Source organism: Prinia subflava, chromosome 2, assembly GCF_021018805.1.
Source record: "Prinia subflava isolate CZ2003 ecotype Zambia chromosome 2, Cam_Psub_1.2, whole genome shotgun sequence".
NCBI classification, from domain to species: Eukaryota; Metazoa; Chordata; class Aves; order Passeriformes; family Cisticolidae; genus Prinia; species Prinia subflava.
Window position 1 is genome coordinate 12,865,736 of NC_086248.1, and position 25,075 is coordinate 12,890,810.

General features: G+C 36.7%; 2 long non-coding RNA genes across 2 annotated transcripts; one reads left to right on the forward strand and one right to left on the reverse strand.

Annotated features, from left to right (window-relative positions):
- The first annotated feature begins 2,936 nt into the window (after positions 1-2,936).
- Positions 2,937-16,858, forward strand: LOC134547682 (uncharacterized). Its single transcript, XR_010079543.1, has 3 exons — positions 2,937-3,146; positions 9,422-9,530; positions 16,614-16,858. It is a non-coding gene; the product is annotated as an uncharacterized LOC134547682 (long non-coding RNA).
- LOC134547681 (uncharacterized) lies at positions 15,393-23,175 on the reverse strand. Its single transcript, XR_010079542.1, has 3 exons — positions 23,054-23,175; positions 20,057-20,125; positions 15,393-15,637 (listed from the first exon to the last, which is right to left on the reverse strand). It is a non-coding gene; the product is annotated as an uncharacterized LOC134547681 (long non-coding RNA).
- Between the last annotated feature and the right edge of the window lie 1,900 nt (positions 23,176-25,075).

The window sequence follows — 25,075 nt, forward strand, 5'->3', positions numbered from 1 at the left end:
TTACAAATGCCATGCACTTGGACTTCTCAGAGCCAGGTACTGGCTGAGGACATCCTGGATTAACTGCTTGAAGATGCATGGCAACATGAGCAACTGAAAGCAAATCTGAGTTCCTTTGACTCTGAGGTAGTCAGGATGTGAATTAACTTCAGTTTAAGAGAAACATTATCCTCTTAGGTCAAACTGGGCAACTCAGTTTGCCCACAGAAGTCTTAGAGAAGCTGTGGATGCCTTATCCCTGGAAGAGTTCAAGGCCACTGGATGGGGCTTTGAGCATCCTGGTGTACTGGGAAGTGCCCCTGCCCACAGCAGGGAGGTGGAACGAGATGATCTTAAAGTTCCTTCCAACCCAAACAACTTTATGATTCTATGATTAGCACAATAAATCAGGGTCTGTGATCTCAAAATCAATGTCTGTTAGGCTGTCTGGAGACTAAGATAGATTGTGGCTGCCAGCCCTGGACAGTGCTTGCTGCCTGTTTTGCAGTCTGTAGGCAGTGTAAAATCTCAAAAACACACAAGAACTTTGCCCAGGTGTTGCACAACCCATTACAGAAAATCTGTGAGTGACTCCTAGTCCTGGACAAAGGAAACACCCCAGGTTAAGGATTTTTAAGCTTTATTTTGATCTGTGCTTTCCTTCATCATTAGCTGTAATCCCTGAATGAGCAGAGGTGGCAGCACAATCTGTTCTCCAGGAAGAGCAGAGAGTAGTGCCTGGGTCATGGGGAGTATTTCACTCTTCCTGAACTCATTAATAAACAGATAACAGAAGGGAAACAAAGTATCATTAACACCAACAAAGGGTAAAAAAAAAAAAGGGGGGGGCGGGGAGAAAGGAAAAACAAAGGGAAAAAAAAAAAAACAAAAAAGGAAACAACCATGAAAACACAACCAAAACCCTCCCAAACCCAAATCCCACCACCATTCTCATGGGAACAGGAGGTGAACAGGAGGCTCTAATCTAAACAGTGTCCTGTACTGGGCCCCAGAATTTGATCATTCATGCAGGTGGGGGTCCTTACCTCATTTTAGCCTGGTTTCAGCTAGGACTGTCCCAGTCTCCTAGCCCAGCAGTCACTTTTAATAAAGAGCCCGGGCATGGCCACCTTGTTCTGGATATAAAGAATTTTAATGTCACCTCTCTGCCAGGGAACACTCCCTGCTTTCTTTTATTTACAGGTACAGCTGTGAATTCAATGAGCTAATAATGAGTAATGGTGCAATTTTGGTCTGGGAAGAGAAACAAAAGGAAATATTGGATGATGAAAAAAAGAAAATTCAATGCTGAAAGCCATGGGAACTGTCTGGAGAGTAACAAATGAAGCTCATAAAATTATTTCTCTATTTAGACCACAAAGTTTTTGAAGCATGATCTGAGAAATAAATAACAACAATGAATGTTTTTGAGGAAAATCTTTAAAAAAATAAATCAAGAAAAACTGTTTGAAAGGCACAGGGTTTTCCATGTAAACAGACATCCTGAGGACTGGAGCAACAGAACCAGAAGCAATATAAGGTCATTTCTGAAAGCCAGACATAAAAGTAGGACTTGCAGTGTCTCAGTCTGTTGTCTGGATTTGAGAAAAAAAAGGCTTCTCACAGTAGGGAATGTGGTCTGAAGTGTACTGTGTCCAGGGTCCTGTCTCCATATCTCAATACTACAGAAATTTCTTCTGAGGCAAATTCCATATAAAGTTTGCTATCCCAAAATCAAGAAAATACATTGTTCCAAACAGTAGGAACTAGTCTGTGTTCTTTAAGGCACTAAATAGGAAAATAAGCAAAGCAGTACATTGGAAATGAAAGCTTCGTGAGTGACAGACAGCACTGATGATTATCTGGTATGTTGCCTCTGTGTGTCACACAGTTTTACAGCATTATTCAGCCTACTTCTGAGAAAAAGTGTGCCTCCAGTTACAGCATCTCCCCCTCACTTTGCTCTCTTCTTTGAAACAAATGCTATTGATCAGTAGAAGTCTTTTCTGAAATTGGCAGAAAGGTATGAGCCTATTAAAACTATCTTATGAAGATTGAATATGACTGGAAAGGAGAATTGATTCGTACTAGATTTATATCCGTTAGCTTTTTCTTGCAGTTCCCTATTTGTAACATTTCATTAAACACTTTCAGAACGTATTTTTCTTTCTCTTGATTTCATTCTGTGAATTTTGCTTTTGATATCCTGAATGAATGATCATTATTTTTCCTATTTCTATTCTAAACATTATCTTGTGCATATGAATTTGCAACCCACTAAATCTTGCAAATTATTTCTTTTCCTAGAGGAACTCGAGTCATTCGTGTCCAGATAGGTTTGTTATGTTTAAAATTACTGCAGAACTTTAAAGTATGTGAATGTATGTGTCTTCATATGAATTTATAAATCTTTAGTCAGGTCAGATTTTTTTGAATATGAACTATGGCAATCTCTTCTTAAAAGACTAAAGACAAAAGAAATTTGGAAGAAGAATATTTTGAAAATTATTTCCAGACAGGTACCACAGTTAAAGGGAGCAGGCTGAAATAAATCAGAACTTCTGGCTCCCCAGACTGATGGTGCTCTTTAGCAGTTGCCATTTAAGAGCCCAAACAATGGTTCAGTGCAGGAGAAAAAAGAATGTTTTGAGTCTGAAGCCAACCATTCAAGAAACTCAGCCCTCTTCAGTACCACACCTTTTTATAAGTTAAGAGAAGTCAGCTGGCATATACATTTAGATTACTGTTTCAAAAGGGGGATTTCTAAAATACCGCTTTGAAAAGAGTTGGTTTCAAAGTTTCTGTTGCCTTTAATGAGAATAAAGGAAGGCCTAAACTATATCAGACCAGTCAAGTCTTTTAGAATAGATCTCCATAGTAACCATTCATATGGTTAGGTGTTAGGTGTTTCTCTAACATGGCACAGTGAGTTACTAATGTTGTCTATATTTCTTGCACTGTCTTCAGCTCTGTTTGAACCCTGAGGGCTCAGCATTGTGTCTGAACAAATATTTTACAATGACTATTTTCTAAAACAAATGGATCTTTGAGTTGCCCGAAGTTAATATTGAATTTAAGCTGAGTTAGAAGAGAGAACAGTGCTTGGAAATGTGAAACAAGCCAACTCAGGCTACAATCATGAGCAGATCAGTCATGATTTGCAAAAGGTAAGGAAAGTATTGCCTGCTTCTGAACATCTCTGAAAAATTTCTTAACCAATGGGCTGAAAATTACCTTTGTGGTGAAAAAAATAATGAATTTACAAGTTTTGATCATATAAACCTGGCATTTTCCTCCTCTCTCCTGTTTGGGAAAAAGAAAAATTCTAGAAAATGTCTAAAAATGAAAGTGCAATGTTTTGTTTCACTTCTTAGTTCATCTATGAAATTAAACCATCTATAAAATTCAAAAAACAAATAAACCCTGTGTAGACTGCTGCTTATCTTTGAATGTAATGAAATGGAAGCATTCTCACAATGTGATTTCCTGAATGTTTGATTTGGACTGTGCATATAGCCATTACTGAACTGGAGTCTATTTAGAGCAGTTTTAATTTTAAAAAATGCATTTCAAGCACTTTATTTCAAAAGTGAAATTAAGTAATACTTAATAACTGTGGGGATTGGAGCTGTTATTTGTTTAGTTTAGTTTAATATTTTTTTAATTGTTCTGACTCCTGATCTTAAACCCAATTATAAAATAGTTTATCAAAAAGGTATTGGGTACATCATGCACAGTGAAGCATAGATCCCTTCCAGTGCAACTTTCAAGTCTCTGAATCTGTACTAATTTTTCTTCTAACACTTTTTTCTTCTTTAAATTGCTATTTTACATTAGAATACAATCAAGTTCTTAGACCTTTCCTCTTAATTTCATCAAAATGCTAATGAGTTTGGCTTGTTTACCTTTTAAAGAAAATTGAACTGCATCTTGAGGAACAGTCTAATGATGGAAATAAATTTCACAGCATTTTAAAGCTCAATGTAATTTCCCTAAAAATATGTTAAAGCAAACGATGGAGACGTTTCTTTGCCTGATATTTTAATATTACTACTACTACTACTACTACTACTACTACTACTACTACTACTACTACTACTACTACTACTACTACTACTAAAGCACAAAACAATAACATTTAATTTATTTGATTAGTATGGTTAAATGTGAATATCTAATTGGAGAAGATTCAGAGAGATTCCAGAAAAGCAAGCTTGCTCCCTTGCAGCTTTATGTTCCTATGGAGAGTTTAATAAATATCCGTCTTGTGGTTCACACAATTTTTGAGATGATCAAAGAGAATAGAAAGAAAAAAGAAATTAAAATAAGAACTATCAAAAAATACATGCTTGGCTGAAGAAATTATTTAAACTTAAATTATTTAAAATTTAGATTATTTTTAGTCCATAATCTTTAGCAGGAATACAATGCTAACCCCTTACTGAGCTCTGGGTTCTTAAAGGTAATTATTATGCTCAAATGTAAAACCTGGTCCTGAGCTTGTACTCTGGTTTTCCAAGGCAAACTGAGAACTGAAGAATCAGGAGACAACCGCATGCTGGTGGACACTGGTCAGACTACAATCAGGCAGAATATCTTCTCTAAAAATTGTATCAACTGATCTGACTGAAGGAGACTCAATTATAGTTCCATGACCCATACACAAAGATCCTATAATTGCATTTAAGAAATGTTACACATTGCAGCCTTCTCATGCAGACAAAACTGTGGTGAATGCATTATGATGGTCGAAGATATCTTATTTAAACAAAACCAGACTAGTGCTGAAGTATGTAATAGTTTCTTACCAGTGAGTACAGTAAACATCTGACATTAAAGTGTAGTAGGTTCACTGCCATGCAATGACACCATGGACATCTGTAAATATCTTTCTATGCTTTCTAAAATAACACTAAGTTCTATAAATGACACAGATGAAGATAAATAAGGATGATTAGGATATGTCCCACTGATCTGCTTTAGGTGCCTAATATGCAATGACATAAAGCACCACATGCTGTGTAACAGTAGCTTCTGCAGGTAGCCAGGACTGATCCCATCATTCATCCCTCAGCACTTCCTGCGTTGTTTTGTAGTTGGAGATCCTGTGTGCCACTGGAGGGACACATGTGACAGCAGCCAGCCTTGGTGTCCTGAAGGAACCCAGCAACCTGCCCTTGAGGCATCCTCAGCAGTCAGCCTCAGAGACTGTTGCCATGAGGTTTTTTCCTGGTTTGCCGAGCGTTCATTTTAAAGGAGAAATGTGCAGTTTCTCGCGCTCGTAAATGTAAACACAGGACCAATGTCTTTGTAAACACTGCCCTTGTTATGAATGCCTTCTCAAGGAGAAGGGGAGGTTGAATGACAGCCTCCTTGGCCAATCTGGTGGGGAGGTGGGAATTCCATCCTCCAATCCACAGGCCTCATAGGAAATGTATAAGAGTGGGTTTTTGTAAATAAAGGCTCTTCCTGCCCTGCTCTGCCCGATGAACCCAGATCAGTCTCCAGAATCTCATTTTCTGGTCAGGCCCCACGGTGATAAGAGACAGCTCTCTAGAAGTTGATGCTTGTGTATATGTATATTTTTAATACTATTTTTATTTTAAATATTTCTAAGGAATCAATTTAATTTTAAATATTACTGCAAATAGAGCTGGAGATTCTGATTGATACACACCACATTTTCTTTTCATTTCACCAAACATTCAGTTGTTTTTCATGTTTGACTTGTTGCAGATATACTTTGGGGTTCTGTTGTTTTTTTAGGCTATTTTATTCATCAACAAACTAAAATCCTAGTCATGTGGACATTTCTTTCAGAATAATTGGGCTGTATGTAAATTGTTTCTTATTGCTTGACAGCTAATTATATGTTTCGGTATAAAACCATGAAGATTTATTACCATTCTGAACAAAATCTTTCTTTTCTGTCTAATATAGCAGTGGGTGTTCCCATTATCCATGTAAATGGTTAGTTGTTTTAAAGCTTACCAAGATCTTGAACTCACTAACTTATTAAGACAATGACTTCTTCCATTTAAACAGATTTCCACTGTGAAAAACAGATGTCTTGTCATGAGTTGTAAACCTGTTCCCACAAATTTACTTTAATTTCACAATTAAAGGCATAAACTAGTCTTTGGGTTCACTGTTTCATTTAATAGTCCTGCAGCTTTATGCAGATCTCTCTGAGAATGTATTAATTTCTTTTCAACCTTTCTTTCTTTGTAGTAAAAGATACAAATAATAAACAAATAATAAAAATTAATACTTTTAAAAAGGAGGTTATTAAAACAGGTTAGTTACAAGGAAACTTCAGGATGAAACCAGAGGGAAGAATTCCATAGGAGATTTCATATTTCTAAGAATTATCATGGACAAGGCCTTAGGTGGAGATAAAGGGTTGGAATTCATAACTACTTTAGCCAGGATTCAGGTAAGTTGGAAGAGAAGGAAACATATCAAGACTTTTAATAACTCTTGTGCCATTTGCTAGATCTTGAACCCTCTGGGGGTCACTTCATAGGAAAGGTAAGAGCTTCTTCGTTATCCAGTGAGTCTGACTGCATGAATGAGGCATTAAAATGCACAGGTAGAAAACTTTCAAGAGCAGATCAACCTCTAGACCTACCACTGTGCCAAAGTGGTTGAACTGAATTTGCTTATAGAGCAGTGACTTCAGTTCTGACTTCCTGACCTCTTTTGGTTTCACACCCAATGTCAAGCCCGGACAACGCTGCTGCCGGTAAGGTTATTTTCTTGATACACCTCAATAACATGAGTCCCTTCAAAGGACTTCTAAAATGACAGTTTTCTTACCCTAACTGGAAAGAATTTGCAACTACAGCAATATCTGATTGTTGATATTCAAACAGAACTCTCCTTTTTTGGAGAGATGACATTAATAGGTAAGAGCCACAAGGAAGAAAATTGGTTTGTCCAGTTTTATGGCTAAAGAAGTATTGCCAGAATTAGTAAATGAGGGAATCCTCCCCATTTTATCCTCATAAGTACTCAGTATATTATTAAACAGGCTTATGCAAATATGCCTGTAATAGTAAAACAAACAGCGTGAGAGGCCATTTGCTGTCTCTGAAGCTAACCTTTAGTCTGTCTCTGTGCCTATGAATTGTTTGGGAGACTTGACCTGGGGCAGGATCAGCAAAGGACTGCTCTGACTGTGAGTCACCCCTCATGCTGCTTGATCTGCTGCTACAAGCATAGAGCACAGGCACACTGGTGTAAGGGTCCACAAGCAATTCATTGACATTTGTGTGGCACTCCTTCCAGGGTAATATATCTGTGTAGACATCATGCTGATAGAGCTGGATTGCTGTCCTTGGTCTAGGCCTGCTTCTGCTATTTCAACCCCTCACTAATAAAAGCAGTAGGAAGGAAGGGGGATACTACTTCCCTTGCTAGTTTAAACCATAAACCATAAAAGAAATTGCTCTTTCTTTCTTTGCACTTGGTAGTGTTTAGATCACAGCTGGGTATTTTAGGATGCTCTGGTGCTGCAGCAGTGTGGCTGATTTTAAATAAGAAAGGCATAATTTTTAGTTTGACCTTGAAAAACACCATTTTTCACAAACCATAGAATCATACAGGTTGGAAAAGAGCTCCAACATCATTGAGTCTGACTATTGACCAAGCAAATCTGTGTAACTTGAGTGTGATAAAGAAGAAGCTCATTTCTGAGCCTGGGATGTACCTAACTTAATTTCTGAATACTTTGAAGTAATTCATCATAGTCAGCAGGAAGTAATCATCCTGGAGTAGGTTCATAATGTTGTGAACATGGATAAGATTTAAACTTACTTAGTTTTCCTGTAGTGGAGCAGCATGACATCAAGACAAGAAAAAACTGCTCACATTTTGCTCATAAAATCATTGGTTCAGTCACATAATTACTGTTAGTGCTCTATGCTGATCCTGCCATCAGGTGCTTTGCCCTGCTTTCAAGCTGCTAAGACCTAATATAGAGCAAATTATCTCAGTCCATCATCTGCTTGAGGGCCCCACTCTGACTTCTGAAGACAGACTGAGGACATACATGTGCTTTCACTCATTATAAATGTCTTTAACACTTCAACAGAAGACAACCAACTATACCTTGGCTTCCAAAGAGAAATGACACTGCTGTGCTAAACTGGAAACAGTGGTTGCAGCTCATAAGTATATTTCTTTCCACAACTGTAGTTAAATCACTAGAGTACACGAACATGAAAATCATACCTTAAGAAAGCTGAAAGAAACAGTAAGATTTAAGGTCAATATTAATAGTCTTTGTCTAACGTTGTGTCTTATATGCTGAAATTCTATACTATTTATAGCTCCTACTGTGAGAGGTGAAGGAATAGATTCCTTTGACAGACCTGTAATTCACGTATATCTATGAGGTGGGTTTTATATTAATACGAGAAGTCAGATAGAAGTGTCTACATTTCACAAGAGATGAAACTGAGATGAAAAAGGGGCTAACAAACCCTTATTTTTTAGCAGTATGTCTTGAATCACCCTCGCCCACCTGTTGATGGATCACCATGAGGTTCCCAGGGCATGTTGAACTGCAGCATACTCATGTCTGCAGAAGAGAGCTCAAAAGCCTTCAAGAACCAAAGTGACAGTGCAAATGACTGTGTGTCCTGAATAAGCTAACTTTCCTAAAGACATGCTAACAAAATAGGTTTCAGCTTTATACTTAATGTCTCAAATTATGTCATGAACAATATCTTTAATTTAGTGGCCTTTAAGTCACCAAACAACATTATGGAATTTCTGCTAAATGACAATCATGTTTTACTCAATTTCTATAATACACTGAGCAACCCACATAGAGTCATGCTTTCCCCTCTCCCTAATTCTTTCTGAGACAACCATCCATTCTGTAAACTGAATGGCGAAAGGATCTTTCACTACTTAAATAATTAAATGCTGTAAAATGGCACTCATGAAAGAAATTAGAATAAAAAAATAGAACAAAGACATTGCTTTTATACCTGTGGCTCTAAACATCCATCCAGAAACTGTTAATTGGAAAATATTTCACTTTTAAAAGTATGCCTGTACCAAGATTTTATTTTTAAGATGTATATTTTTCATCCTGGGTATATTACACAAGTTGCATCACCTTAAAATCTAGTTTTATAGTACAAGTAGCCAGGCTTGAAAGATTTTTCTTATTTATTTGTTCACTGAAAAGCAGCCAAATATATGAAACTAGTACTTTTATTGATTTCATATATTCATATATACTTTCATGTGAATCTTGCAGCAGGAAATATATTGATAGAGAAAAATGCACTGAGGAAAGAGGAAAGCTGTTTTAGGAGAACTGTTATGTGGGCAAACTGACCTCAAAAGTACAGCATAACACAATTCTGTCTGTAATGTCTGAATAATCCTGAAAGTGTTATTTACTTATTTCAAAATGTGCTGACAGCCACCTCTGGAGTCCCTGAAAGTCCCAGCCAGGCATGGCTCCCAGAACTGTGAGCAGAACACAGACTGACAGAGTAGCCCTGTGTCCTGTTTGCACGCTGCTTTTCAAGGTACTTAACTGCACGAGGGATGGCTAAATGGAGTGTGAAAGGACCACTAGTAGGATAATATATGTAAGATGGAAGCTGGTATAAACTTCATAATGGTCTTAAAAACTCTCTCTTATATCTGAACTTCCTATCTCTGTCTCTGATGGCTATTTCTTTTTGTCTGCTGGCAGCTTTGACCAATAATAAATATAGAAAGATATTGTCCAAGTCACCATCTGAGATTTTGTGAAACTGGTTTGAAACTGCTTAAGTAGCATCAATAAGAAAGCAGAAGCTGTATATTAGAGAAAGAAAATAACTTCTGAAAGACAGACTGGCAGCTGTTTTGATGTAAGAAATATGAGGTCTGCTTTGACATGAAAATTTAACTCAATTTGACATGAAAACTCAAACTTAACAATTTATAAACTTTTAAAATACTTTATTTTGAAAATAAATGACTGAGAAATTCTCCTTGACACTTCCAAGATGTAATTGCATTACTAAATGTAATTGAACAAGGAAAGTCTGAATTTTGGTTTTCTTCTCTAAGTCAGTTATAAAAAACAAATAATGATCTTCAGCCATTTAATGAAATGTTTTGTTGCTTTAATATTATTCTAACATAGATTTTTAGTTTACCTGTTAATGGTAATTTTTAATAAAGATATAACTACGTATATTTTTCTGAACATCATAATCAATACATATATATTTTAAGTATAACTAAACTTTATTTTTACTACAAAACTTGCTGTTGAGATCTAAAATTCAGAATGAGCAAAAGTTCATAGATAATAAGCATCTAAAATGTGTTGTGCATAATTATTAGATTCTTTTTCCATTTCCCCTTCTGCTTTCTGCCTTCTCTGCTGCCCCTCAGTGAGTTATACATTTAAGAGGAGGAAAGACATCTATTGACTGCAGAGCTGGATTCAGTTAATGTGCCTCACTCTAGCAGGACAATGTATGTAACACAGCAGGCCTAATTTGCTGTCCATCTCTGGCTATGAATATTGCTGCTAAATGTCTGCAGTCAAGTGGTTTTCATTACACTCAAATTCTGTGGTGTGGAATTCTCTGCACAATTTAATGACCCAAGTTCTTTTTTGAAAAAGTATTCTTGACAATGGCATTCTTCTTGAGCGCCATGAACAAGAGAAGTATATAAAAAAGTAGATCCACTGGAAAAAAGAAAATGCAGCCTGTCTAGTATCTGAAACAGAGTGCAACCAATGAAACACTTTTCTAAAGGAGCAGTAAAGGAGCAACTTGTTAGCTTTTATATATAAATATATATAGTCCCTGAGAATGGGTTCTTCTAATTGATTGCCAAGACCATGAGAACACTTCAGTGCATTATTTCCTGGAAGCAGAAAGCATGAGAGCATTGTGGCTTTGAGAGGTGAATTCTGCTGAATATGTGAGGTTATTGTTATGTTTAAAGTCAAAAGAAAAATTCAGCAGGGGAACGTTTTTCTTAAAATAGTTGCCAGAGTAATAAGAGCCCTGTTTTATGGTTGGTTTATCAGAGGTGCTGCACACAAAAAAACCCTCTGCTCTATTCAGTATTTTGTTCTCATTATTCTTGTTGCTAGTAGCACTAATCATTCCTCTATTTTCAAACTGAGCATTGACATTGTGAATTCACTGCTGAGAAGAGGAAGGAGAAAAAAAAAAGAATTTATCAATTTTCCATTTTTATAAACCTTTTGGGATCATTTATTAAGAGATCAAGGTTGCAGCACATCTGTGAACGCATGTAATTTTCCAGATTATCTACAAAATTCTTCAAGTTGAGGCTCTTTCCTGTGATCAGTTCCTTTGCAGCTTTAGTAAGAGCTGAGAAGAGAAGGATGCATTCTGGTCCATGCTGCAATTTACAGTGCACAACAAAGAAGGTGCTCTTTTGGTTTGAACAGAGCTACTCACAGAGCAGGTAATTCAGGCTTATACAGGGTCTTACAGAATAACTCAGCCTTTCTAAAAACATATAGGTGTAGGAGCAGAAAATAGACAATTCTGTATACAGAGGATGGTTAGACTCTTACCATTTTAGAGCATATCATTATATGATGTACTGCTGATATTACAAAATTGCAAGTAAATCAGTAACCAGTTACTATGTCTGAAAGAGTAGAAAAAAAAACCTTTACCAGACTTCTGTGTTTCTGCTTGAAAAGAGCTATAGCTTTAATGGAAAACAGAAGTATTCCTGGACGTGTGGCCTACTTAAAGAGGTATCTTAACCTCTGAAAGTGCCAGCATTTAAATCACAAGCTGAGAAAATTACCTGACCTCTTCACACCTGACCATGAATACATGGAGCTATTATTTAAAGTGCTAAAATCATAGTAAATACCTGCAAGACAGTCCAGTTCCCAGACTTGCACCAGTGCCCTGGCATTGCTCTGGCTACCAGTGAACTTGTAACCTGGTTCTTCTTGGAATTATGTCTGAGAAGAAAACTTAAAGGTATTCAGGGAAGGAAAAAGTCTGTTTGGAAGAAAGTAGCTTACTCCAAAAACCTCTCAAAATATACACAGAAATTTCAAATGTTTTCTGATGCAAGCATGTGTAATCCAGAACTTTAAATTCAGCAAGCAACACAGAAACCAGAAACACTAAGTAAAACATCTATAAGAGATTTCAACAAATTTTGGTATGTTGCTATTATACACAAACTGCAAGCATATCTAATCCTTTCTAAATTCAGTCAATTCAAATGGAAAGCAATACATGTAATGATAGGAAAGAAATGTCACTTTAGGGACACTGGCTTTTACAATAGTGTTAACTAACATCTGCAAACCATAATTGATGGTTATGAAAATGACAAAGAAGAAGAAGAAATGATGATGATGATGAAGAAAAAAAGTAATAATAAAAGAACACTTCATTATGTAGAAAGCTGTACCCCAGGCATAATGCCAACATCAAGGTGAAATAACTACAATGCATTAAAACACCCCCTCAGATCTGACTAACTTCTAGTTTTCTGTCAGTAAAATGTTGACCAAGAAAATTCCTTTTATTCCTTGTTTGGATGGCATGACCTATGAAAAATGTAGCATTTAACAAAACCATTTGAAGAACTGCAATCTAAGGATGGTGCCCTAATGGTACCAGCTCTGTGAACAGTATAATTAAAAACTGTTTACCTCCTACGGTCATTGTTCCCACAGTTACGTGAGCCCCATTAAGCCTGAGGTCAAATTTAAACTGAGAATTTGGAGACAAACCTCCTGAGCTAAAACACAATCACACTGCCTTGGGATTATTCCAAAGAGAGAAACGGAGACACATTTTACCTTTTCCTTTTGTCATTACAGAAAGAGGAAATATCCTGGAAGGAAAAGAAAGAAGCCAGGGGGTGGGGGGAGGGAAGGAAATAGACTGATGATAAGGAATGATTTAACAGTGTCTTATATGAAATGCTGACAATGTAGTCATAGAAGTATTAAACCAAGGCAAATATTATTGCTACCTGCATCTTTAACTCTAGTGGCTGAATTAGACTATGATTACTAACTAGTAGAAGAAATTAATCTGGCAGCTGCTACTCAATTTTATCTGACAGCATTCAGTATCAAATTACATGCTTTTCGCTATTATTTTTCAATATCACCAGAAAAAGAAAAGAAGAAAAAAAAAAAAGAACTTGCTGTTGGCAAATAATAGAAAAAAGGATTAAACAAGCACTTTTTTCCCCCAGTTTCTCAGTTCAGTCTGCATCAAAAAAGAGAATTTGGAAAAAAAAATAAAAGAAAACTAGTCATGGTTATTTTAACACCTGTAAGAAACAATTCAAATGAAGACAAAATTGAGCAATTTATGGATAGCCATTATTACATCTCAAAGTTGTTATTGCTTAAAAGGAAAAACAACCCCTTCAGGGATTAAAGTGAAAAAACCTTCTCTTCTTAAATTAAGTATTGTTGATAATACACATAATTCAAAAAGTAAAACTCAGCCTCACAGTAAAGCACATTCATTGTTTCAAACTTACATTCATTAATTCAGTGCTACTTAGAGGCTGAGTTTAACTTTAAAAGAGGTGGTGAGGCAACCACAGACCAGTAATTCATAAATTTATGATCATCTTTTTTCCATAGATATGAAAGCTTTTACAAAATTAGATTTTTTTCTTTTTTTTCTTTTTTTTTTTTTTTTTAACAACGGTAGAAATTAATATTTAAATAACTGTTTCCAGATACAGTTTTGGACCCTTGTGGGACTAAAAATTTCTAGTTAAGTTTATGTAGCCCTTAGACAAATTACTACAGTATCCTTTTCACTATTTTCTATGCAGAAATGTAGGCCAGTCAGCATTACCCAAACTTCTGTCTCAAATAAAGCACACTCTGTTCCACTTCTGACAGCAATTTTGTGTGCTCCATTAATAGGGTGCTTGCTTGCTCAAGCAGCTCTGTATTAAGTAGAAGTATAGTTACATCTAATAGCAATCTATATTGTTAAAAGTATGTTAATTCTAGAAATGCACTGAGGGATATTTAAATTAAAAATCACATCAGATGTAGCTGTTGGCATCACTCTATGACAGGATTCTAGGATCTTATTAGATCAGTTCTGACTTTTCTTAGAACAGTTTGGAAAGGGCAACTACTTCATATGGAGTGCATTAAGATAATGCTAGTGTTTTCACAGAGATAACTGAAAAGAAAAAATGTGGGTACAAGCTGGCATGTAAATCATGTGCAGTGGAATAGTCATAACTTCAGTTCCTACCCATAGCAAAACTATCCTTATCCAGAATTGTACTAAGCCCTGTAAAAATGAATGGGAGAAAAGTCTTTTATTGGGGCACATCCCTAGGGCAGAGAAGGGAATCCCAGCTCCCTACACACACTCAGCTGTCCATAGGTGGATGTTGCTCCTGCTCCCTTCCTGGATGCTGGACACACAGTACTGAGTCTTTCAAAGGATAGATGTCAACCACCTCTTGGCACTGGATGAGGTTTTGTTGTTCCTCTTGTTGATTTTTTCCACAGAGTGGCTAGAAGTACTCATTCCTGCTTTTTCATAGGGTGCATGCTCTTTCCTGTACCACCATTATTCTGAGCTTCAGCTTCTGCATCCTTCCAGCTCAACCACCCCCAGTGTCCATTCAGTGATAACCCCCCTGTCATCCACAGACTCTCCTGTTAGCTCCCACACCACATAGATCTCCAATCCCATGAAAATATTCTTCTCCACTCCTGCACAGATCTGTGCTCTCTGCCAGGGCAGCTGTGTGCTCACTGGCACAGCTCTGCCAGCATTTTGGGATCAGCAGGCGCAGTTTTCTCACACTGCCTCACACTATGTCACTGCTGTAGTGTCTTACTAATTGTGGAATCGCAGCAGATGTAGCACAGAAAGTTCAACAGATTCAATCAGGACTGGGTAGAATAATATTTAGTGGGGAAAGACTTCTGTTAATTCACAATAAAGAAGTGAAAATGCGAATTTCCCCAGAACTTTTCTTTTACAAAGATATATTAAAAGCGCTGTGGTATTTAGGTTAGCTGTGCAAAAGTCAGGGGCTGCCTGGATCTGGCATAAGATAGTGCTTAGCCTCGGGAACATATTCTGGGTGGGTAAATTCCAGAAAGCTAAGTATGTTTTGTTTAAAAATAGAAATGCCCATTTATGAGGTTTGAAATGACTGATTATGAGAATTCTGAAGTGCTACTTTGCTTTCTCAGTGAAGTAGAGAGATTAGAAATTCTTAATTTGCATAAGGCATTCATCATAATGAGTACAGAGAACACAGAGAGAAAAAGGTAGAATATATGTAGATAGGGCTGAAAAATACAGGAACATAAACTTACACCTATAAGCTTTTTGTATTTTAATTATTATTTTTATTACAGAGCAGTAGTGTGACCACAGGGAAAAAACAGAACAAAGAAACCATTGAACACCTGGCCTGTAGTGATGACCCAAAGCCTGATGATGCAAATAAACCTTTAGGTGACAAGGCTGGTCTGTAAGTCCTTACCAGTGAATATTAGGAGACAAGATGGAAAGGTGTTGGTAACACACTGGTGTTTTGGGTGTTGCTGAGCACTGGCACAGTGCTGTGTCTCCAACATTCCTACCCCATCAAGGGGCTGGGCAGGATCCTGTGAGGGGACACAACCAGGCAGATGATCCAAATTAACCATCAGCTCAAATATACGACTTATATTCATACAGTATCAGCTCAAATATATAAGTTAGGGAACCAAGGAGAAACTGGGGGCAATTGTTATTTTATGTTTGCCTTCCATAGCAACCAGTGTGCGTGCTGAAGCCCTGCTTTCTGGGAATTGGCTGAACATCCCTCACTGCTGGGAGGTACAGATTGAAATTTCTTTCCCCCTTGCTTATGCACGTGCTAACTTTCACTTTTTTGCTTTAGAAAACTGCCTTATCTCATCCTGTGAGATGTTTTCCATCCTATTTTCTCTACCTTGTTCCTCTGGGAAGGGGAGTGATAGATTGGCTTGGTGGGCACCTGGCATCCAGCCAAGGTCAACCCACTACACTGCCTTTGCATATATTTTTTGTTGTTGCCTTTACTTGAATGGCAAAGAGTGTGTGTGTATGTATGTTTATATTTATATGTATAAAAAATATACGTATGTATGGCTATACTACATAGACAATTAATAACAGATAACTGTAGAATAATCAACATATTAAAGCTACACAAGTATTTAAGAGCATGCTAGTCCAAACCTTCCATCTAAGTAACTGAGATCGAGAAGAATGACAATAAGCTCTTAGAATTCAAATCTCAGACTATGCAAGGCTATAAAAATCATCATTAATATTCTGAATTATATCTGAAAGCACATTCAAAGCCACAAAGGAATTTAGTACAGGTGTCAGCAAGATTGACAAAAATTTTTGTTCTGCATCCAATTAGAGTAAAAAAGCATAAGAGATGATGATCTTAACTTATCCCAGAATATTGAAAAAGAGATGCTGTTGAAAATTAAGGCTCTCTCTAATTTGAATACCTTGACAAGTAAAGACACCTATTTCATGAGAGAGCTTTACATTATTTTTATTACAGCTTACCTGCAATAAATTTTTATTTGTTCTGGTTTTCAGACCTGAAGATCTATTTTGATTCTTCCCAGAAGCCACAAAAGGAATACTACACCAGACATAACTTCAGTATGTAGTGGCTATTACTACCAAGGGTTTATACCACATTACCCTACAATATTTAAATCAAGATAAAGACCCTAGATTTTAAGGCATTACACACAGAAGTCATTTATAAACCTGAAAGTTTGATATCGACTGTTGTCAATGCTCTACTCCAAATAATATGTCCTTAGTCTGAAAATAAAATGCTAACAGATAGAAACTAAGAGTAATATCCTATTTATTTTCTATCCTAGAGTAACAAAGTCTTAGACTCTAGTTTGCCATTGCATTCTGACAAAAAGCATCTGAAATGAAAAACACTTGTGTTTTCAGTGCATAAAATTCAATAAAACAGAAGCAATAAGATGAAATGATAATGTCATTTATTTTTCATGATCTTGCTTCATGTAAGCAGAAGCTGGGATCCACCTGATATTTTAAGTTTGCAGCAAATTATGTCCCCAGATGTTTTCAGTGGCTGAATCACTGCCATTTTCCATTTGTATATTGAAAATCTATCATATTAACTGTTGCTTTATATTACTAATTAAGATATGAGGAAGAGCTGACAGAAGTATGTCTTTTCCCTAAACCTGACAATGAATGCAGGCCAAGTTTCCATACTGGGATTTCATTCCTTCAATGGGATATGTAGACTGGTGAGAAGGTTTAAACTAAACCAAAAACAATATACCAATGGCCTCATGCCACTGTGCTGGGTTTTCATTTGCACTTTCTTGTGGCTTTTATAAATGAGCTATATTGTCTTCAAAATTTCTTTCTCCACTCCAGACACACTACTCAAGAAAAGTACAAGAAATGATAGAAACAGAATCTTTATAAGGTGCCACTTGGAGCTGTAATCAAGCCATTCCTAATAACTTCAAGAAAGAGCTGGAAACTGTGTGCCATGGTGTCTGGAAGCTGTACACTGCCAGTCTCTTCTAATTTAATGCTAGAGTTAGAAATACTTTCCACCGTGGAAGGGACACATCAGCAATAAATACGGTGTCATTAGTGTACAGCAAAAATTTAGATCTCTAGGTATTTATACTTGGTTATAGGTTAACAAAAAAAAAAATCTGATTGACATTTGCAATGCATGTTATCTCAGTCTATTAAGAAGAGCAAAAACTCTCTCCTCCAAACAGGGAGCCTAAGCAATACAGCTTTTACAATGATAAAGCCATGAAACAATTATATCATTCTACTAACAGGTTCCTTCTCTTTTTAAAGAGAGCCTGTTTTAATAGAGAAATTTGAGTGATGAAATACCTTCAATTTTCCATGAAAATCTGCCAAAATTTTGAAATTATTCCGTTTGCACAGAATTGTGCTTAGATTTCTCCTAAGAGGTTTTGGCCATCTTTAGCACAGAGATTGCCTTCCCCTGTAAGCAAATACCTGTGAAACTCATTAAGTAAGTGTGCATCTGTCTAGCATGCTAATTTTCATAATGGACGACAACTCACAGCTGCCTCTAGTTGTTTTGTATTAGTTTTTGTGACCCACAGAGTGGACATAAATTTTACACCGTTGTAACTCTGGATAAAAACAAGAAGAATCTTAAAGCATTTACTTGGTGACAAAGGCAGCAGAGAACTTGCATGGGAATACAGTTCTCTGATTGTACTTAAATCAGTGAAACTCAGAGTGCAGTATCAACTGCACATTTCTTATTTTCTAGAGTCTGTAGGGTCTGATTTATTAAAGTGCAAATGCAGTCAACAGGAATTGTGCTTTGAATGTATAAAATGCAATATAAACACTCTTCAAAATGAGATCCTATATTTTTTATACTGGACACTGAGAATTTCTAGAAACTCTTGAATTTAATTATTCAAAGGGAAACAAGTCTTATTTAATACAGTGGGCATAATGCTCTGTTTATTTTACAAGACCTTATGGAAATAAAAATTCACAGTTTTATGTGAAAAAGACAAAATTCTAGGTGCAGATGGGGGAAATGTCACAAGATGTATAACACTGTTTTACGAAAAACAGTTGAATATAAGTCTACATATCAAAAATTGAGAAGATGATTTAATATGAACTATACTCAATCACATTGAAAAAAATAGTTCACAAGCATATAAATAATACAGCAGAATTAATAATTTAATTTTTAAGTTTTCCATTAAAATTTTTAAATGCTGTTAGAACTCTATTCTGATTTTTTTCCCTTTCACACTCTTTCATAATTTTTTTTCATTATTTAAGAAAAGTGTTGAAGTTATATTGTGAATTACATAAAATTAAAAGGAAATGTGATTGATGTTACAGTTTTTAATATCTTTTTCAAATACCTAACTCAATACACAAGACATGCATCTCTCTTTATACCTGGAGAGAATTAGGTAGCCCTGTGAGGGTGGGATACACTTCTACACAGCTGTGAAGAAATGCAACAAGGCATTTCTTTGATTCTAGTTTAAGACTATGAATTACAGTAATTTTGGTGTAGTTAGTTCCCATACATCACAGCAGAAATTTGTGCACTCCACAAAGTTAAAAAAAAAAAAAAAAGACAGTTATTTTCATTTAAACTGAATTCTCCTTAATTCAAAGATTTTCTGTTGCTTCGTGGTTCCTAGAAACTGTAGTTTTTAGATTATTTATAGCCTTTAGGCAGCACAGAATACCAAATAAAATAAAATAATGTAAAGTCAAATAAAATCCCTTGGTAGCATTGTGTCAGCTAGATACATTATACTCTAAAAAATAAATCAATCTTGCCCTGAATTAACCAGTGTTTACTACTTATATTAAAAAATGTACTAAGAAACTTGCATGATTTACTTTTTCAAGATTTTTGCTGTTTCTTTCCTTCAACAAATGAACCAAATGAAATAGTTTCAGTTTAATATAAATAATGTAGATATCTATATAAGAAGCTTATCTTAAAAAAAAAAAAAACCCTAGTACAAGCAGATTCCAACTTTACTCAGAGAAAAATATTTCACATTTTTATTTTTTTAACACGGTGATATTGAATATCAGTCTTAGCTGCCTCTTCTGAAAGTTAAAGTCCTCTCTTTCTTCAAAGAAAATAATGTATGTCCTCTGTGCCCGTGGTGTAAACATGCTTAGCAGGCCCTCGAGGGCCCAACCCAACCCAGGTGGAGACAATGTCTGTTTGTTGATGGAATTCAGAGTATAGTCGAATTGGACCTTAAGGGTAGGGTTGAGTAAAAAATGAGTTATATCAAACTCTAAAAGAAAAAGCTCATCTCAGCCACAGCCCAAATCACGTCAGCTTTAATAGCAGCTGAATCTGCCCTCAGCTCTGGGCCCTTCTGTGAACCTTACCAGCAAAGTGGTGTTTAGTGCAATACCAGCAGGGAGTGTGCAAAGGAAAAAAATCACAATAATATTCAGTGTAAAGAATAAATAGATTTTACCTCCAAGAACATTGCTTTTCTAACTGAAGACTACAAATCCTTGTGATTTTCAACACTTTGTGCATGCTCCTGTAAATAGTACAAAGTGTGATACAATCAGACACACAACTGGAGAAATCAACATGGATATTTCAGAATATGCAGACAAATTAATTTTTCAAAGTAATGTAATTTTTGATAGAAAACCTTTAATATAGCTGCTGAAGTAAAGGAATATCTGCATAGAATACTGAAGGCTGAATTCATTAGTTCAATTAAAGCAATTAGCTCTACACAGCTCAGAGATGTGGAAGGCAACAGCTCTGCTTGAACATTTCATTTTAATTGTGATAATATTGGCATTCTCCCTACGAAAAGCTTTAAAGGGAGAATGAAAAATAATAGGATATATTATTCTTTTAATCATATGGAAAGAAAAGAGGAGAATAGTCTTAAATATGAGAGTGAAAAATAATTACCAATCACATAAAATGATAGCTTTGATATGCTGATTAAGACACCATGAATGAAGCTTGATACTGGAATTCATCAGAAATTAATGCTATACTCTTTTTATAGGTGTCTGTGGAATGAGGTAAATTCAGGCTATAGAAACACAAGGAGATCTTGTGGATTTGGTTTTCATTTTGATTTATGAAAGGCTAAGCAAATAACATATTTTTTCACTAATCAGTGAGGGGAAAATAATTCTCTTTTTCCCTAATGCAAATTGGTAGTGCTCATTGAATTAATCAACAATAATTCATAGAATAGTATCAGTTTCGGTAGATTTACAGATGTTTTATGTCAGGAAAGCAATACAAACCAGATTAGTAGGCCTGACTCATGACTTCTAATGAATTTGACAGCAAATGGAACTAGCAATTTAGTGGCAGTTGAAGAGATAATCCTTTCTTAATGCTTCAATTTTTGCCTTTTCTTGAAGACACATAAAATGTTCTCCAGCTATCAGAAGAAGTTCAGAAAACTTTGCTTTTCTGTCACAAGTATGAGGAAAATACATCATTCCAAGACTCACTCCCTGTAATGAATGGGTTATGTATGGTCTCTAAGACGAAAATTTTATCTTTCACAACAGACTTTTGCTAGAATTAATCCCTTGGGGATTAATTCCCATTTTTTAATATCATCTAAGCAGAAGTTCTCTTTGCTGGTACACATTAAGTAAGTACAATTTTATAACAATAAAGCAGATTCAGCCAAAGTAATAAATGAGCTTCCCCAAGGAAGAGACACTATTCCAATAAATGACACCGAGCAAGGAATCTGATGGTTCTCTGTGCAGCCTGGCAGATAATAATGTTTCAAAGACTGAAATTCAGCCTGGTGTAAATTGGTGTTCTATTTAAAGGTCTCCAAATTGCCAGAAACTTTGCAATGGTAATTTTCTCCCTAAAAGGCATATTTGAGTATGGATACTATGGAGGGCTGTTATGTGCTGCAGGGTGCTGGGTAAGCTGAGGTTGGAAAAGGCTCCCTCTGGCCTCACAGATGTCAGCAAACCCTCCCAGAATCACAGTAGCTTCAGGGATAAACAACAGAGACTTCAGCTCATCCTGCTATTCTGAATTGGCCTGCTGTGAGTTTGTCAACCTCAGATATGAGCAAGGGCCAGAGATTACAATAACTGTATTAGAAGTACCAGAGCATTGTGCTAGAAGGAGAGACAAGAATTTTCTCTCATCAGTGAGGTTCAGGTCAGTGGGAGAATACTGAGTAGTTTTAGTGGCAAATTTGGCTGGAATGCCTTTAAATTATAGTCTCTGCCCAATGCCAACCAAAAACAAGAAAGCTCATAGAGCTGAAAATTCTCCTCACTCCATTGTGTGAAACCATGACAAAATGCTGTTTCTCTGTGTCACTGCACACATCAAACTGTTCATTGAGACTGTGACTCTTCAGCTCAAAATATTCTCTCCTGAGAACTCTGGTCTGGGGATCACTAAGCCCATGCATAATATCTGAACACCTGAGAGGCATCCTGTAGACTCTTTACACCTATTTCTATGCCTGAAGGGTTTTTAATGTGTTACCAAAGCCATCTCAGGTGGCATTTCTGCTGCACTTGCACTATTCCTGTAAGACTTGTCCCCCACTGGTTCAGGTGGCTCCTGAATTACCTGTAACTCTCATAACAACGCAAATAATGGATTATAAAAAATTTAGAGGTATATCCATTAAAAACCTCAACTGCTGGTCCCTTTGGATGGAGTTTAACCTTGCTGTGAGCTGCTCCCATTGCCCCTGCTCTGGCCCGGGGCTCCCTTAGGGTTGTATCTGCTCCAAGTGAAGCTTTAGCTTTAAGGTGCAGTCTCTCCAGGGTTATACCTGACCTGCCTTGGGCTAGTCTCATGCACAGCTGGTGATTCTTTAAAGTGCTACAACATGAACTGTTGGTATTTTGAGGTGTATCTTCTCCACAATGGACTTGTCCTCAGGTCCCTTCCAAGTTATACCTGCTGTGGTACTCTGTTGAAAACATTTTAGAAAGGCTCCGTAGTCAACATCTCGTCAGAATTCAACACATTACAGAAACTTGCACAAGATTTTCCATTTCTCTTCCTTCTTCACATAGAGCACCAGGCAAGAAGGGCATAGTGACAGGGAGAAAGGGAATAGTGACAGGAGATTTCTTTCATAGCTGTCATATCTTTCTCAGAAAGCAAATCAATGACTGCAAATAGCAGCCTGTGTGTACTTGAAATTTCCCTTTCTCTGTTTGGTAGTTTTAATTTTTTGGTTCTTCTTTCACCAAAGAAGAGAGGAAAAAGGCACATGGAAGAAAAGCCACCATAAGATGAAAAATGATCCCTACAAACATTTTTCCAACTTCCTAGATTCAAAGAGGTATACGAGATCAAGACTGTGAATGCATCAGTATAGAAAAATAGAATCGGACTCAGTTTTTGACTTGACGCTGATCTTTTAAACACACTTGAGGAAATAGCATGTGTTGTGCTTATTCAAAGACCAGTAATCTGCAAAAAGACCACTAACCTGAAAAACCTCCTTTTTCTGCATCCTCTGAGATTTCAGTCTTGTCAATGCACCTGCAAAAGGAAGCAGTCCTCGATTTGAAATGCAGGTCTGTGTTTAGCAGCTTCAGAAATGTCCAGCTGGTTAGGATAAATGTGGCAATGTCTGGCAGGTGGCAGCACATGATGGTAGAATTAAAAATACCACAGCCTAGTGCCTTTTTGTAAGGTACTATGATATTAACTACAGAAATATTTATGACCCATACTCAAGGCTCATTGATTTCTGGCTTCCCACCTTCCCACAAACTTGTTTTGCTGAGTTTATTGCTGAAGTTCCTGATTCAGCAAATCATGTGAGTGTGTAATAGCACGAACTTTTTGATTTGTTTGTCTGCCTACTGGCCAATTACTAGTGACCTTCACAACAGTAGGACTGGAGTGCAACACATGGTGACATGGCAAAATAGCTTGGACCAGCTGCTCTCGGCAGGGGAGGTCAATATCCCTGTCCCGTCCATCTCTTCCTCCCCTGTCTCCAGTAAATCTGCATCTGGAGAAGTATTTGCTTACATACTTTCAGATTCAAATAATTCCAAGAAAACCTCTAGTTTTAAAGATGTTTGAAAACTATGAATAAAGTTTATGTAACAAATATATTATTATATATTGTGTCTATTTCAGAGGGAAAACACCCTTGGGAGGGATCAGAAAACTAAATATAACAAAAGGATGTTAAATTGGGTTCTGATCTTCTGCTTTTCACCAGTTTTGTAGCATTAAAATTTACACAAAATAATACATAATAATATAATAGATCTGGAAAATGATCCTAGTGTCATTCCCATCAGTCATTAATCCTTTACACCTGTCAGTTTCTATCCAGTATTTGAAAAATAATTCAGATTATTTTTCAGTCAGTTAAGAATCAATCTGGAAGCCATTTCTATCCACATGAATGGCAAGAAGGTGATCAGGAGTAATCAGCACGGATTCACTGAAGGTGAATCCTGCTTGTCCAACCTGATTGCCATCTGTCATGAGGGGAGAGAAATGGACATTTTCTACCTTGACTTCAGCAGCCCTTTTAACACTGTCTCACACAACAACCTCACAGGCAAACTCAGTGGGTGGGATAATTAGACAGTGAGGTGGATTGAGAGCTGGCTGAATGGCAGATCCCAAAGGATTGTAATCAGTGTCACAGGGTTGTTTTGGAGGCTGGCACAAGGGGTGTCCCTCAAGGTTTAATACTGGGATGGGATCCAAATGCAAACACCTGTTCGACTTAAAAGCAATATGGTTTAACTTTCTTACTAATACTTACAGAATACTATAGATTTATACAGTAGAAATTCAGTCGTTGCCAGAAATAATGTCAAAAATATAATCTAGAGGCACACTTTTGCATTTTAGTAGTATTCTAAGGATAGTAAAAACCAATCCAGGTTGATATTTCAGTTTTCATACACAGCATGGCCAAAACTGCCATATCCAAAACCACTTCAGAATCTGGGATAGAAGTGTGTCCCAAGACTGGTATTCTCTGCTGTTTCAGCCTGCTATAGCTATGCTGCCATGGAGAAGAGCAGATATCCACTGCAGAGACATTACCATTGTACAGTCTGCTGCCACAGAACCATGTTGAATACACCCATGCCCTAGCTCAGCAGTGGTTTTATACAGGGAGGTATTTCCCAGTAAGGATGAAGTACGAATTTGTGCAGAGCTTTCTCTGAATACGTGAATCTCTCACAGCAAGCACACAATCAAAATGAGGTCTGATTTGTCACTTGTTCTTTTGTTAGCCAGAATGGTCACAAAACTTCTGTTTCAGTATGAAAGATTGTGAGGTATATAGGAAAGGTGCAGACATCACAGGAGAAAGCACTTAGAGAAAATTGCTTATTGAAATCCCTGCAGCTGGCTGTAGTTTTGAAGAGTAGAATAGAATCATTTGGTCAGTGAGAGTTAAAAAGGTAAAAGGATAAATGTAGAGAGGGAAAATAGAAGATAAAATTGACCTGAGAAAGTTTGTGGTTGA